We start from the raw sequence: 13227 nt of genomic DNA, 5'->3' as shown, positions 1-13227 counted from the left end.
TTTCTGGTAAATTAATATCTTCAATCTGCTTACAAGTAAAATTAATAGGTAAATATAATCTGTTATCCTTATTCCTAATCTTATCGAACTTTTTCTTTTTTGATATAAATTTCGTTTTAGTTAGAATGCAAATTGTATCAGATATTACTTTAAAACTATAGTCAAGAGCTGTATTATTCTTAACAATCCAGAAAAGTTTGATTAAATTCCTCTTGGATAAATTATTTAGACATTTTATTACAGAAATCATACCCCTAGATTCAAGTAGCTGGCATAGATCTATAGAAAGCATATGTACATCTAATTCATTTTTTCTATTATTTTTCCTATGTCCTCTCGATCGTTTTTTACGTTTAGTAGGACAAGTAAACGAAGGATGGTCCATAAAACCATCAATACATTTAAAAAACCACATGAGACATGTCACCATATTTTGCCACACGATCATTTAGCCCAAAAGGATAAGCTGTACCAAGAGTATGGATCCAGAAATCCTCCTGTTTACGTAGTCTATTATTCTTCTCTTCTTTATTTAAATTTTCTAATTCTAAATTTTCTAAACTTGTGACAGTTATATCTGATATGGAAAATTTACCATTATTACAATGTTGAACAAGATAGTTATTAGTTTTTTCATTATTAACTGTTGTCTTATGTCCAGAAAATCTTTTATATATATTATTAGTTGTTTCCCCCACATATTGTAGGCAGCATTTATTACATTCTAATAGGTAAATTACATTGGTTGTTCTACAATTAACAATACCACGTAACTTGCATGCAAAATTTTATTATACAATGTACTCTTAACAGAAGTCCGTGGGACAAAATGATCTTGGCAAAGAAAATAACGACTTTTACACTTGCTAACTTTCAAATAATCGTTCCGAGTTCCGAGGCTAATATTTGCGTTTTGTTGCATAAAAAGCTATTGAAAATAAATCCAAAACAAACCAAAATCCAAATCAAAATCCAACAATCAAAGTCCAAAATATGCCAAGGTCAATAGGTCAATAGGTCAATAAATACATAAACAAAAACATGAAAGAACATGAAATTTGCATAAGTGCCATCTCACCAATAATTAACAATATTAGATACACGCCATTGTAGTTGTGTCCCTGTGTCCCACCTGTGAATATAGATATATATATATATATATATATACTAGCTGTTGGGGTGGCGCTTCGCGCCACCCCAACACCTAGTTGGTGGGGGCGCTTCGCGCCCCCCCCAAGCCCCCCCGCGCGCGTAAGTCGTTACGCGCCATAATAGTTACGCGCCATTGTAGTTGTGTCCCTATGTCCCACCTGTGAATATAGATATATATATATATATATGGTTTTAACTACGTAAAACTTGCGAATATACAACATTCTTTGCTGTCCCATTGTCTTTGCATATAAATAGATTGTCAGGTTATCCCCCTGTTTCCCCCGGTGTCCCCGTTGTAGTTGTGTCCCTGTGTCCCGGTCGTCATTTATATTCCCTGTGTCCCGGGTCCCGGTCATCATTTGTATCCCGGTGTCCCGGTCTGTATATACATTCGTTTTTTAGTTTTGTTTTTCTCCTTTATTTTTTTCCTTTTTTTTCTTTTTTAGCTTATTTAGATTTTTAGATTTTTTAGTTTTTTTTATTAGTTTTTAGTTTTTATTTCTTTTTAGTTTTTTTGTCCCGGTCGTCATTTATATCCCCCTGTTTCCCCCGGTGTCCCCGTTGTAGTTGTGTCCCTGTGTCCCGGTCGTTATTTATATTCCCTGTGTCCCGGTCGTCATTTGTATCCGCGTGTACCGGTCTGTATATACATTCGTTTTTTAGTTTTGTTTTTCTCCTTTATTTTTTTCCTTTTTTTTTCTTTTTTAGTTTATTTAGATTTTAGATTTTTAGTTTTTTTTATTAGTTTTTTAGTTTTTTTTTCTTTTTAGTTTTTTTGTAGTTTTTACCTTCTTTTTAGTTTTGTTAATTTTTTTTTTTACTTGTGTCCTGGTCGTCATTTATACTCCCTGTGTCCCGGTGCTTTGTTGATTGCTAATCGAACATTCCTTTTGTCCTGGTCGCTTTCTCTTTGAGTGTCGTCATTTATTTTTTTCTTTTTTAGTTCTTTTAGTTTTTTACCTTTTTTAGTTTTTTTTTAGTTTTTAGTTTTTTTAGTTTTTTACCTTTTTTTAGTTTTTTTTAGTTTTTTAGCTTTTTTATTTTTTTTATTAGTTTTTAGTTTTTTTGTAGTTTTTGCCTTTTTTTTTAGTTTTTTGTCCTGGTCGCTTTCTCTTTGAGTGTCGTCATTTATTAGTTTTTTCCTTTTTTTTTTTAGTTTTTTATTGGTTTTTACCTTTATTTTAGCTTATTTTTCATTTTTTTCCTTTTTTTTAGTTTTTTTTTTTATTTTTTATTTTTTTTTAGTTTTTTACCTTTTTTAGTTTTTTTAGTTTTTTTAGTTCTTTAGCTTTTTTACTTTTTTTATTAGTTTTTAGTTTTTTTTTGTAGTTTTTGCCTTTTTTTAGTTTTTTCAGTTTTTTTTTTAGTTTTTTATTGGTTTTTACCTTTATAGTTTTTTTAGTTTTTTAGCTTTTTTATTTTTTTTATTAGTTTTTAGTTTTTTTTGTAGTTTTTGCCTTTTTTTAGTTTTTTCAGTTTTGACGTCACCTAATCCAGTTTTTTCAGGTGACGTCACCTGACACATCCATCCACACATCCATCCACACATCCACAGACAGACAACTTATTTTTATATAGATAGAGATATATATATATATATATATATATATATATATATATATATATATATATATATGTTTTTAGCTACGTAAAATTTGCGAATATACAACATTCTTCGCTGTCCCATTGTCTGTGCATATAAATAGATTGTCAGGTTTACCGACTCTTGAACATGCAACATATAATTTTGCATGAGAAAACAATCCGTATTCAGATCTATACCTCATGATTCTAATGATTGCCCTTAAACTTTGTTGATGGTGATTGCTAATCGACCATTCCCTGTGTCGCCGTCGTCATTTATATATCCCCCTGTGCCCCCTGGCATCCCCGTTGTAGTTGTGTCCCTGTATCCCGGTCGTCATTTATATTCCCTGTGTCTCGGTCGTCATTTGTGTCCTGGTGTCCCAGTCAGTAATTTCCCTTTGAGTGTCCCGGTCGTCATTTATATTCCTTGTGTCCCGGTGTCCCAGTCGTCATTTGTGTCCCGGTGTCCCAGGCTGTATATACATTCGTTTTTGAATTGGTCTTTTTTTAGTTTTTAGTTTTTTACTTTTTTTAAATTTGTTAGTTATACCTCATGATTCTAATGATTGCCCTTGAGCTTTGTTGATGGTGATTGCTAATCGAACATTCCCTGTGTCCCCGTCGTTATTTATATATCCCCCTGTGCCCCCCGGCGTCCCCGTTGTAGTTGTGTTCCTGTGTCCCGGTCGTAATTTATATTCCCTGTGGCCCGGTCCTCATTTGTGTCCCGGTGTCCCGGTCTGTATAAACATTCGTTTTTGAATTGGTATATGATGAAATAAATTTTTGTGTTTTTCCCCTTTTTTTCTTTTCAGTTTTTTTTTGGTATTTACTTTTTTTTTAGTTTTTTTTCTTTCGTCATTTATACTCCCTGTGTCCCGTTGTCATTTGTGTCCCGGTGCTTTGTTGATGGTGATTGCTAATCAAACATTCCTTGTGTCCCGATCGCTTTCTCTTTGAGTGTCCCGGTCGTCATTTATATTCCCTATGTCCCGGTCGTCATTTGTGACCTGATGTCCCGGTCTGTAATTTTGTCAGTCGAAAACATGACGTCAGTCAACACACAAATATGACGTCACCCGAGAGACCCACACACACACAGACAACTTATTTTTATATATATAGACTAGCTGTTGGGGTGGCGCTTCGCGCCACCCCAACAGCATATATATATATATATATATATGGTTTTAACTACGTAAAACTTGCGAATATACAACATTCTTTGCTGTCCCATTGTCTTTGCATATAAATAGATTGTCAGGTTTACCGACTCTTGAACATGCAACATATAATGGTCCATGGGAAAACAATCTGTATTCAGATCTATACCTCATGATTCTAATGATTGCCCTTGAGCTTTGTTGATGGTGATTGCTAATCGACCATTCCCTGTCCCGGTGTCCCGGTCGTCATTTACATCCCCCTGTTTCCCCCGGTGTCCCCGTTGTAGTTGTGTCCCTGTGTCCCGGTCGTCATTTATATTCCCTGTGTCCCGGTCGTCATTTGTATCCCGGTGTCCCGGTCTGTATATACATTCGTTTTTTAGTTTTGTTTTTCTCCTTTATTTTTTTTCCTTTTTTTTTCTTTTTTAGCTTATTTAGATTTTTAGATTTTTTAGTTTTTTTATTAGTTTTTAGTTTTTTTTTCTTTTTAGTTTTTTTGTCCCGGTCGTCATTTATATCCCCCTGTTTCCCCCGGTGTCCCCGTTGTAGTTGTGTCCCTGTGTCCCGGTCGTCATTTATATTCCCTGTGTCCCGGTCGTCATTTGTATCCCGGTGTACCGGTCTGTATATACATTCGTTTTTTAGTTTTGTTTTTCTCCTTTATTTTTTTCCTTTTTTTTTCTTTTTTAGTTTATTTAGATTTTTAGATTTTTTAGTTTTTTTATTAGTTTTTAGTTTTTTTTTCTTTTTAGTTTTTTTGTAGTTTTTACCTTCTTTTTAGTTTTTGTTAATTTTTTTTTTTACTTATGTCCTGGTCGTCATTTATACTCCCTGTGTCCCGGTGCTTTGTTGATTGCTAATCGAACATTCCTTTTGTCCTGGTCGCTTTCTCTTTGAGTGTCGTCATTTATTTTTTTCTTTTTAGTTCTTTTAGTTTTTACCTTTTTTAGTTTTTTTTAGTTTTTTAGATGAAAATTTTTTTTTAGTTTTTTCCTTTTTTTCTTTTTAGTTTTTATTGGTTTTTACCTTTATGTTAGCTTATTTTTCAGTTTTTTCCTTTTTTTTTTATTTTTTTTTTATTTTTTATTTTTTTTAGTTTTTTATCTTTTTTAGTTTTTTTAGTTTTTTTAGTTTTTTAGTTTTTTAGCTTTTTTACTTTTTTTATTAGTTTTTAGTTTTTTTTGTAGTTTTTGCCTTTTTTTAGTTTTTTCAGTTTTTTTTTTAGTTTTTTATTGGTTTTTACCTTTATTTTAGCTTATTTTTCAGTTTTTTCCTTTTTTTTAGTTTTTTTTAGTTTTTAGTTTTTTTAGTTTTTTACCTTTTTTTTAAGTTTTTTTTTATTTTTTTTTTTTAGTTTTTTAGTTTTTAGCTTTTTTATTTTTTTTATTAGTTTTTAGTTTTTTTTGTAGTTTTTGCCTTTTTTTTAGTTTTTTTAGTTTTTTAGCTTTTTTATTAGTTTTTAGTTTTTTTTTGTAGTTTTTGCCTTTTTTTAGTTTTTTTATTTTTTTAGCTTTTTTATTTTTTTTATTAGTTTTTATTTTTTTTTGTAGTTTTTGCCTTTTTTTAGTTTTTTCAGTTTTGACGTCACCTGATCCAGTTTTTTCTGGTGACGTCACCTGATCCACGATCCACAGATCCACAGACAACTTATTTTTATATATATAGATAGTTTTTTTTTTTTACTTATGTCCTGGTCGTCATTTATACTCCCTGTGTCCCGGTGCTTTGTTGATTGCTAATCGAACATTCCTTTTGTCCTGGTCGCTTTCTCTTTGAGTGTCGTCATTTATTTTTTTCTTTTTTAGTTCTTTTAGTTTTTACCTTTTTTAGTTTTTTTTTAGTTTTTTAGATGAAAATTTTTTTTAGTTTTTTCCTTTTTCTTTTTAGTTTTTTATTGGTTTTTACCTTTATTTTAGCTTATTTTTCAGTTTTTTCCTTTTTTTTAGTTTTTTTTTATTTTTTATTTTTTTTAGTTTTTTACCTTTTTTTAGTTTTTTTAGTTTTTTTAGTTTTTTAGTTTTTTAGCTTTTTACTTTTTTTATTAGTTTTTAGTTTTTTTGTAGTTTTTGCCTTTTTGTAGTTTTTTCAGTTTTTTTTTTTAGTTTTTTATTGGTTTTTACCTTTATTTTAGCTTATTTTTCAGTTTTTTTCCTTTTTTTTAGTTTTTTTAGTTTTTAGTTTTTTTTAGTTTTTTACCTTTTTTTAGTTTTTTTAGTTTTTTTAGTTTTTTAGCTTTTTTATTTTTTTTATTAGTTTTTAGTTTTTTTTTGTAGTTTTTGCCTTTTTTTTAGTTTTTTAGTTTTTTAGCTTTTTTATTAGTTTTTAGTTTTTTTTGTAGTTTTTGCCTTTTTTTAGTTTTTTTATTTTTTTAGCTTTTTTATTTTTTTTATTAGTTTTTATTTTTTTTTTGTAGTTTTTGCCTTTTTTTAGTTTTTTCAGTTTTGACGTCACCTGATCCAGTTTTTTCTGGTGACGTCACCTGATCCACGATCCACAGATCCACAGACAACTTATTTTTATATATATAGATAGTTTTTTTTTTTACTTATGTCCTGGTCGTCATTTATACTCCCTGTGTCCGGTGCTTTGTTGATTGCTAATCGAACATTCCTTTTGTCCTGGTCGCTTTCCTCTTTGAGTGTCGTCATTTATTTTTTTTCTTTTTTAGTTCTTTTAGTTTTTACCTTTTTTAGTTTTTTTTAGTTTTTTAGATGAAAATTTTTTTTAGTTTTTTCCTTTTTTTCTTTTTAGTTTTTTATTGGTTTTTACCTTTATTTTAGCTTATTTTTCAGTTTTTTCCTTTTTTTTAGTTTTTTTTTTATTTTTTATTTTTTTTTAGTTTTTTATCTTTTTTAGTTTTTTTAGTTTTTTTTAGTTTTTTAGTTTTTTAGCTTTTTACTTTTTTTATTAGTTTTTAGTTTTTTTGTAGTTTTTTGCCTTTTTTTAGTTTTTTCAGTTTTTTTTTTTAGTTTTTTATTGGTTTTTACCTTTATTTTAGCTTATTTTTCAGTTTTTTCCTTTTTTTTAGTTTTTTTTTAGTTTTTAGTTTTTTTAGTTTTTTACCTTTTTTTAGTTTTTTTAGTTTTTTTAGTTTTTTAGCTTTTTTATTTTTTTTATTAGTTTTTAGTTTTTTTTTGTAGTTTTTGCCTTTTTTTTTAGTTTTTTAGTTTTTTAGCTTTTTTATTAGTTTTTAGTTTTTTTTGTAGTTTTTGCCTTTTTTTAGTTTTTTTATTTTTTTAGCTTTTTTATTTTTTTTATTAGTTTTTATTTTTTTTTGTAGTTTTTGCCTTTTTTTAGTTTTTTCAGTTTTGACGTCACCTGATCCAGTTTTTTCTGGTGACGTAACCTGATCCACGATCCACAGATCCACAGACAACTTATTTTTATATATATAGATAGTTTTTTTTTTACTTATGTCCTGGTCGTCATTTATACTCCCTGTGTCCCGGTGCTTTGTTGATTGCTAATCGAACATTCCTTTTGTCCTGGTCGCTTTCTCTTTGAGTGTCGTCATTTATTTTTTTCTTTTTTAGTTCTTTTAGTTTTTACCTTTTTTAGTTTTTTTTAGTTTTTTAGATGAAAATTTTTTTTAGTTTTTTCCTTTTTTTCTTTTTAGTTTTTTATTGGTTTTTACCTTTATTTTAGCTTATTTTTCAGTTTTTTCCTTTTTTTAGTTTTTTTTTATTTTTTATTTTTTTTAGTTTTTTACCTTTTTTTAGTTTTTTTAGTTTTTTTAGTTTTTTAGCTTTTTTACTTTTTTTATTAGTTTTTAGTTTTTTTTTGTAGTTTTTGCCTTTTTTTAGTTTTTTCAGTTTTTTTTTTAGTTTTTTATTGGTTTTTACCTTTATTTTAGCTTATTTTTCAGTTTTTTCCTTTTTTTTTAGTTTTTTTTAGTTTTTAGTTTTTTTAGTTTTTTACCTTTTTTTAGTTTTTTTAGTTTTTTTAGTTTTTTAGCTTTTTTATTTTTTTTATTAGTTTTTAGTTTTTTTTGTAGTTTTTGCCTTTTTTTAGTTTTTTTAGTTTTTTAGCTTTTTTATTAGTTTTTAGTTTTTTTTTGTAGTTTTTGCCTTTTTTTAGTTTTTTTAGTTTTTTAGCTTTTTTATTTTTTTTATTAGTTTTTAGTTTTTTTTGTAGTTTTTGCCTTTTTTTAGTTTTTTCAGTTTTGACGTCACCTGATCCAGTTTTTTCAGGTGAAGTCACCTGATCCATCCACAGACAGACAGACAACTTATTTTTATATATATAGAAGATATATAGAATATAGGTAAGAAGATAGATATGTTTTCTCTTCCTTTTTAATTTTTTCTTTTTTAGTTTTTCTTTTTTTTCTTTTTTAGTATTTTTAGTTTTTTTAGCTTTTTTTTCTTTTTAGTTTCCTACCTTTTTTTATTTTTTTAAGTTTTTTAAGTTTTTTTTTTTTAGGTTTTTTATTGTTTTATTTTTTTTATTAATTAGTTTTTTCTTTTTTTCCTTTTTTCTTTTTAGTTTTTTTCTAGTTTTTTACTTTTTCTTTCTTTTTTTCAGTTTTCTTTTTCTTCTTTATTTTTCATACGTCATATGCACACCCTCAACACAAAAATACATACAACTTATTTTATGTATATAGAAGACTAGCTGTTGGGGTGGCACTTCGTGCCACCCCAACGTCCCCGTTGTAGTTGTGTCCCTGTCGTCATTTAAATTCCCTGTGTTCCGGTCTTCATTTGTGTTACAGTGTCCCGGTCTGTAATTTCTCTTTGAGTGACCCGGTCGTCATTTATATTCCCTGTGTCCCTGTGTCCCGGGCGTCATTTATATATCCCCCCTGTGCCCCCGGTGCCCCCGTTGTAGTTGTGTCCCTGTGACCCGATCGTCATTTATATTCCCTTTGTCCCGGTCGTTACTTGTGTCCCGGTGTCCCAGTCTGTAATTTCTCTTTGAGTGTCCCGGTCGTCATTTATATTCCCTGTGTCCCGGTCATTATTTGTGTCCCCGTTTCTTTATATGTAATTTCATCAGCTGACAAACAAGACGTCAGTCGATAAACAACTTCATGAAGACATACAGCTCAATCCTTATAATGACGTTAGTCGACAAACAAACATAACGTCAGTCAACAGACACACACAAACAACTTATTTTATATATATAGATAGATAGATATAATCTGGCGTAACAGATATAGTTTAACAGACATACAACTTATATTTATATACATACTAGCTGTTGGGGTGAACCCCTAGCTAGCAAAACACTTAGCTAACAGGGGCACTTCGCGCCCCCCCAAGCCGCCCCCTGTGCGTAAGTCGTTAAGCGCCATATTAGTTACGTGCCATTGTATTTTTGTCCGTGTCCCACCTGTGATTATATATAAAAGAGAAAAGATTTCTCTTTTCGTTATAGATACATATATGTTTTTTAACTACGTAAAACTTGCGAATATTGCGTAACGACTTACACACGCGGGGGGTTTGGGGCAAGCCCGTGGTCAACTAGGTGTCCCCGTGGTCAACTAGGTGTTGGGGTGGCGCTACAGTTTCTTTTTTAGTTTTTTCTTCTTTTTTAGTTTTTTCTTTTCTTAGTTTTTTTCTTTTTTAGTTTTTCTTTTTTTAGTTTCTTCTTTTTATTGATTTGTTTTCTTCAATTTGTCAATGTTCATTCTAACATTGACGCTTGGAAAAATTTTTACGTGCCAAGCATGCTAAAGCTCCAACAATTTATAATAAACCTCAATATTTGGGTATCTGTTTTAAGGTTTTCGAATTACTTTAATCTATTGTCAAAATATATTGAAATATTTGTGCAATTCCCAGTTTTTTTTTAGTTTTTTCTTTTTTTAGTTTTTTTAGCTTTTTTAGTTTTATTTCTTTTGCTTTTTATCTTTTTTATTTTTTTTTTATTTTTTTTTACATATTTTCTTTTTAGGGTTTTTATTTTTTTAATTTTTTTATTTTTTAGTTGTTGCTACAACATTTCTCGAACCTCCGAAATTAGTTGAAAATCTCTTTCAGTATTTCTATTTCTAGATTTTTATCTTTTTTATTTTTTTTTTATTTTTTTTACAAATTTCTTTGTTAGGGTTTTTATTTTTTTAATTTTTTTATTTATTAGTTGTTTTTTTTAGTTTTTTTTTTGTTTTTTACCATTTTTCATTTTTCAGTTTTCTTTTTCTTCTTTATTTTTCAGACGTAAATACATATCGCCGAACCTTTATTTTTTAAACTAAAATCTGGTAGGCATTGATGACCTTATCCAAGTCAAAATTCCAAACCCCATCATCATCGCTATCATTTTCAGTTTTGATACGTTTTGACTCTTGCTATCTATTTTAAGGTTTTCGAAATACTTTAATCTATTGTCAAAATATTTCGAAATATTTATACAATTCCCAGTTTTTACATTTTAGTTTGTTTTATTTTTCTTCTTTATTTTTCAGACGTCATATGCAAACCCTCAACACAAAAATACATACAACTTATTTTTATATATATAGAAGATATATTCTGGTGTAACAGACATAATGTAACAGACATAACACACAAACAACTTATCTATATATATAAAAATAAGTTGTCTGTGGATGGATGGATGGATGGATGTGTGGATGGATGTGTCAGGTGACGTCACCTGAAAAAACTGGATTAGGTGACGTCAAAACTGAAAAAACTAAAAAAAGGCAAAAACTACAAAAAAAACTAAAAACTAATAAAAAAAATAAAAAAGCTAAAAAACTAAAAAAACTATAAAGGTAAAAACCAATAAAAAACTAAAAAAAAAACTGAAAAAACTAAAAAAAGGCAAAAACTACAAAAAAAAACTAAAAACTAATAAAAAAAGTAAAAAAGCTAAAAAACTAAAAAAACTAAAAAAACTAAAAAAAGGTAAAAAACTAAAAAAAATAAAAAATAAAAAAAAACTAAAAAAAAGGAAAAAACTGAAAAATAAGCTAAAATAAAGGTAAAAACCAATAAAAAACTAAAAAAAAAAGGAAAAAAACTAATAAATGACGACACTCAAAGAGAAAGCGACCAGGACAAAAAACTAAAAAAAAAGGCAAAAACTACAAAAAAACTAAAAACTAATAAAAAAAATAAAAAAGCTAAAAAACTAAAAAAACTAAAAAAAGGTAAAAAACTAAAAAAACTAAAAACTAAAAAAAAACTAAAAAAGGTAAAAACTAAAAGAACTAAAAAAGAAAAAAATAAATGACGACACTCAAAGAGAAAGCGACCAGGACAAAAGGAATGTTCGATTAGCAATCAACAAAGCACCGGGACACAGGGAGTATAAATGACGACCAGGACACAAGTAAAAAAAAAATTAACAAAACTAAAAAGAAGGTAAAAACTACAAAAAAACTAAAAAGAAAAAAAAACTAAAAACTAATAAAAAAACTAAAAAATCTAAAAATCTAAATAAACTAAAAAAGAAAAAAAAAGGAAAAAAATAAAGGAGAAAAACAAAACTAAAAAACGAATGTATATACAGACCGGTACACCGGGATACAAATGACGACCGGGACACAGGGAATATAAATAACGACCGGGACACAGGGACACAACTACAACGGGGACACCGGGGGAAACAGGGGGATATAAATGACGACCGGGACAAAAAAACTAAAAAGAAATAAAAACTAAAAACTAATAAAAAAAACTAAAAAATCTAAAAATCTAAATAAGCTAAAAAAGAAAAAAAAAGGAAAAAAATAAAGGAGAAAAACAAAACTAAAAAACGAATGTATATACAGACCGGGACACCGGGATACAAATGATGACCGGGACCCGGGACACAGGGAATATAAATGACGACCGGGACACAGGGACACAACTACAACGGGGACACCGGGGGAAACAGGGGGATAACCTGACAATCTATTTATATGCAAAGACAATGGGACAGCAAAGAATGTTGTATATTCGCAAGTTTTACGTAGTTAAAACCATATATATATATATATATCTATATTCACAGGTGGGACATAGGGACACAACTACAATAGCGCGTAACTATTATGGCGCGTAACGACTTACGCGCGCGGGGGGGCTTGGGGGGGGCGCGAAGCGCCCCCACCAACTAGGTGTTGGGGTGGCGAAAGGCAAAAACTACAAAAAAACCTACAAACTAATAAAAAAAATAAAAAAGCTAAAAAATTAAAAAAACTATAAAGGTAAAAACCAATAAAAAACTAAAAAAAAACTGAAAAAACTAAAAAAAGGCAAAAACTACAAAAAAAAACTAAAAACTAATAAAAAAAGTAAAAAAGCTAAAAAACTAAAAAAACTAAAAAAACTAAAAAAAGGTAAAAAACTAAAAAAAATAAAAAATAAAAAAAAACTATGACGACACTCAAAGAGAAAGCGACCAGGACAAAAGGAATGTTCGATTAGCAATCAACAAAGCACCGGGACACAGGGAGTATAAATGACGACCAGGACATAAGTAAAAAAAAAAATTAACAAAACTAAAAAGAAGGTAAAAACTACAAAAAAACTAAAAAGAAAAAAAAACTAAAAACTAATAAAAAAACTAAAAAATCTAAAAATCTAAATAAACTAAAAAAGAAAAAAAAAGGAAAAAAATAAAGGAGAAGAACAAAACTAAAAAACGAATGTATATACAGACCGGTACACCGGGATACAAATGACGACCGGGACACAGGGAATATAAATGACGACCGGGACACAACTACAACGGGGACACCGGGGGAAACAGGGGGATGTAAATGACGACCGGGACACCGGGACAGGGAATGGTCGATTAGCAATAACCATCAACAAAGCTCAAGGGCAATCATTAGAATCATGAGGTATAGATCTGAATACAGATTGTTTTCCCATGGACCATTATATGTTGCATGTTCAAGAGTCGGTAAACCTGACAATCTATTTATATGCAAAGACAATGGGACAGCAAAGAATGTTGTATATTCGCAAGTTTTACGTAGTTAAAACCATATATATATATATATCTATCTATATTCACAGGTGGGACATAGGGACACAACTACAATGGCGCGTAACTATTATGGCGCGTAACGACTTACGCGCGCGGGGGGGCTTGGGGGGGGCGCGAAGCGCCCCCACCAACTAGGTGTTGGGGTGGCGCGAAGCGCCACCCCAACAGCTAGTTTTTATATATATAGATAGAAGATAAGTTGTATGTAATTTTGTGTTGAGGGTTTGCATATGACGTCTGAAAAATATAGAAGAAAAAGAAAACTGAAAAAAGAAAAAAAAGCTAAAAAATTAAAAAACAAAAAGAAAAAAAAATAAAGAAGAAAAAATTAATTATAACAAAAAATTAAAAAAATAAAAACCTAAAAAGAAAAACCTAACAA

At 29.2% G+C, this 13227-nt stretch overlaps 1 long non-coding RNA gene across 1 annotated transcript in view; it reads right to left on the bottom strand.

The window, feature by feature from the left end:
• LOC136038746 (uncharacterized) overlaps positions 1-2731 on the bottom strand; it is a 72795-nt gene extending 70064 nt beyond the window's left edge. Inside the window, exon 1 of the long non-coding RNA XR_010620288.1 lies at positions 2541-2731. This is a non-coding gene — a long non-coding RNA (uncharacterized LOC136038746). The remainder of the gene's footprint in view (positions 1-2540) is intronic.
• Positions 2732-13227: the final 10496 nt, after the last annotated feature.

The sequence above is a fragment of the Artemia franciscana genome, chromosome 18, assembly GCF_032884065.1.
Source record: "Artemia franciscana chromosome 18, ASM3288406v1, whole genome shotgun sequence".
NCBI lineage: Eukaryota > Metazoa > Arthropoda > Branchiopoda > Anostraca > Artemiidae > Artemia > Artemia franciscana.
The sequence above is the reverse complement of the archived record's forward strand: the minus strand, read 5'-3'. Positions and strand labels throughout refer to the sequence as shown.